Raw genomic sequence first — 2500 nt, 5'->3', positions numbered from 1 at the left:
GCATCATTTTTCTTTCTCTTGCCTATCTATTCTCTATTCTCTTCTTATCTTTTTCCTTTTCTTTCTTTCTTTTTTCTTTTTTTTTTCTTTCTTTTCTTTTTCTTTTTTTTTTTTTTTTTTTTTTTTTTTGCAACGGCACGCACGTCAGGCGCGCGCCAAGTAAAATCATGGAAAGTATTATTATATATAAAAGTATCGAAAATATTCTACGATAAAAATCGAACGTACTAAACATTCATTTGTTTCGATTTATCCATCGATATACAACAATTATTTATCATTAAATTTTTAATCGTATCAATACATTGTAATTATTTGGATTATTGGTATTGTTAGAGAAATTATATATATATATATATATAAAAATAATAAATATATCCATGACTATGCGATATTACGTGTCAGTTTAATGCCCATCTACATAAACATAATTAAATCGATGAATTATTAACCTTTATACCATATTTCATCTTACGTTATTAATCGATTGATATCTATTTCGTATATCCAAATAGTAAATAGAAAAAGTATATACGATTAGATAGGTTTTAAAAATATGAATAAATTTCAAATAACTTCAAGTGAGATTCGCAGTATGGAGAAAAGATGAAGAAGAAGGAAAAAGAAAGGAAAAAAAAAAAAGAAAAACGAAAACTCGATTCGAGCAAAAATGATTTGATTCGATTCGATTTGAAATACCAAGTGGACTAACAGGATCCATAGAATAACGAAGAGATATCTCCCTAAATGGGAAGTAGAACAACTCCCAAAGGACAGCGGAGTAGGGTCGGATGGATGAGGAGAGGAGGAAAAGTCCAAAAGGTTCTTTCGGTCATCATTTGGGTTTGACTTCACAACCGATTAGAATCGGTCGAAGGAAAATCGCTGTGCTATGTGGCGCGACGATCGTTTATAAACGACGCGTTGTTTGTGGTGAGCTGGGGGGTGGGGGGCGCGCGCGCGCTCAATTTCGTCCGTCCGTCCACCCGCGCAAACGTTAAAGCAAAGGGGGTTGAGGGAGGGTTCCATAAGAGTTAAAGGCGGCTCAAGGGGAAAAGAGAGCACCCACCCCTTCTTCTCCCGAAAAAGAGAGGGTAGGATGAGGTGGGATGAGTCGTGAGAGGGGGACCGCCGTGGAATGGCGGGGGGTGAGGAGAGTTGCCTGTAACCGAATTACATCAATCCCATTTCACATCGTTTTGACATGGCAATCGAGTTGAGTCGCGCGCAACTATTGTGTTTTTGCGTGGGGAACGAAAAAGAGGAGAGGTTTGGGTGGGGTGCAAAAATAAAACAAAGAGAGAGAGAGAGAGAGAGAGAGAGAGAGGGAGAAAGGGAGAAAGAGAAAAAGAGACTAGGGAATTCGACTTTTCATCCCCATTTTGTTGATGGTTGTTTGCCCTTAATAGTTGTGGTAGTGATGGTGATGGTGGTAATAGTAATAATAATAGTAGTAGTAGTAGTAGTAGTAGTAGTAGTAGTACTGGTATGTTGTTGGTGCGAGGGGCAAAACGCCTTAACTTTTCCTTATCGAAAATAAGTCGTTAGTCGGCCTTTCATCTTTAAACGAGTTTTCGCGGCGTTCTGAGTTTTTACTCCAAACCAAATCCTCCTACTCCTATTCCTTCCACGTTCCTGTCGAGAAAAAGAGAGAGAGAGAGAGAGAAAGAGAAAGAGAGGGGTTAACATTTCCAACGTTATTTACACTTTTTTCTCTTTTTCCCCCATTTTCCCTAATGTGTCCCGACTGGCTACTCCAAAAGACATATTTATCTAACCATCTACGTTTTGCCTCGATTTAAAAGATTTCCGCGAGATCCTTTCATCTAACTAATTTTGTTTTTCATCCCCGACATTTTTGAAATCTCGATGGTTAAGCAAGCGTGTTTTAACTATCGAAATTTATCAAAATTTATAAATCATTACGATTAAAGATGGGCGAGTATTTTATGGATCTAATAAAAGATTGAAAAGAATAGGAAGAAAGAGGAAGTAGAAGGATCGAGGAAGATGATCGATTATTGTTAAATAACGTGAATGTATAGGATTTAATTCGATTGAGACTATAAACGATTGATAAAGGGATACGTGTAATCACGAAGAAATTTTGAATCGGACAATCGAATGAAAATGAGAAACAAATGATTTTATTCATTTACATTGTTCGACGGACATTATACCCGTTCATGGTTATTCCATTTCCAACCCTTTCTCGATTAACGAGGTTCATTAACGTGATAATGTGATTGATGGGTTTATGGGGGGAAAAAAAGAAGAGTAAAAAAGAAAAGAAAAAAAAAAGAAAGAAAAGAAAAACAAGAAAAAAAAGGAAACGATATACTGCATCATCATCCTCGTAATAATCAGGATAAATTTCAAGGGTGGAAAAGCAAATTTAAAAGAGGTGTACCCTGATCCGGCCAATGGTCGTTTCCGTAGAAGAAAAGAAAAAGATAGAGGGATGAGTCTGAGACGTAGTAGTAAGTCCGAGAGTTATTTT

Source organism: Vespa mandarinia, chromosome 2 (genome assembly GCF_050613455.1).
Source record: "Vespa mandarinia isolate Hongniang chromosome 2, ASM5061345v1, whole genome shotgun sequence".
NCBI classification, from domain to species: domain Eukaryota; kingdom Metazoa; phylum Arthropoda; class Insecta; order Hymenoptera; family Vespidae; genus Vespa; species Vespa mandarinia.
This window is presented reverse-complemented; position numbering follows the sequence as displayed.